General features: G+C 42.2%; 1 protein-coding gene across 1 annotated transcript in view; it reads right to left on the minus strand.

The window, feature by feature from the left end:
* The window catches only part of TLK1 (tousled-like kinase 1), a 50,389-nt gene that overhangs the window by 41,535 nt on the left and 7,733 nt on the right, over positions 1–1,121 (minus strand). The window lies entirely within an intron of this gene.

Genomic DNA, 1,121 nt, shown 5'->3' on the forward strand with positions numbered 1-1,121 from the left:
CTGCTGAAACCTAGAACCCGTTAGAGGCTTGTAAGAGACATGGAGACTGCAGTGTGTGTTACGCCAACCAGGCAATTATTTATAGATTAAAAACTAGCTGACAGGAGCAAAATCCTTTCCAGCATAAAACCTCCCAATTTTGCAATCCCCTTGTTTTCCATATTATTTAAATTGTTTCGGCTATCAACGTCCAAGATGAACAAGTAAGAATCATAGGGGAGAAAAAGAAAGAAAATCAGCAGGTCAACCACAGTTCCTGAGATGCACAGGGAAATGCAGGGTTATATGGAGGTTCAAAGGGCAGAGAAGCAAGGAGCTGGACCAGCAGTGGGAAAGGAGCCAAGAGTAGCGGAGACCCTCGCACAGGTAGCACCTCTGACCCAGCCCTGCTGACGGGCGCAAAGCAGCGCTGCTGGTATCAGCAGGGAAAGGGAGGTGGAAGGAAGTGGAGGAACAAAAGGAGGTTCTGACGAGCTCAGCCTACTACATGAGTAGGCTGCAACACGATGTGCAGCTTTCTAATTTGTATTTAAATCACTTATGGCTGTTTAATGAGTCTGAAAGATGATCTAGACAAATAGTCTTCCGTATTTACACAAACTGGGTTCTTTGTTTTTATCTCTTCAACTACTTGAGCATTCAGTTTATCTTCTATGTGAAATATTTCAGCTGCTTTATTTTAAGATACTTAATGCCAAAGTCTCTACACACTATTTTAATAGCATATCCCTCAAGTACCATATAAAGTGATAGTTCAAAAAAAAAAGAGGCTCTAAGACACCACAAGTTTGTGCTTTTCAATCCCACAGGACAGTAGAGCAGTTCAGAAAGGACTGTGAGGACTAACTGTATATTCAAATGATGCAAGAAAGCTTTTGGAATTCTGTTTTCGTGAAAACTACAGTTGGCAAAGTTTAAGTGCTCCTATGGGCTTCTACCCGTCAGATAAGCATCCTGACAAACAAGGCATCAGCATAGCTTTCCTCACCATTAATTAGACACACAACATTGTCCTATACGACTCATAAAACATTCAAAAACTGGATAGACCTTTGCATATCACACATTTTGGCCACTCCTGGCCATGGCAGCTAACCCTCCTGGGTAGGGAAAAACCAAGT

The sequence above is a fragment of the Apaloderma vittatum genome, unplaced genomic scaffold, assembly GCF_000703405.1.
Source record: "Apaloderma vittatum isolate BGI_N311 unplaced genomic scaffold, ASM70340v1 scaffold12351, whole genome shotgun sequence".
Classification (NCBI taxonomy): domain Eukaryota; kingdom Metazoa; phylum Chordata; class Aves; order Trogoniformes; family Trogonidae; genus Apaloderma; species Apaloderma vittatum.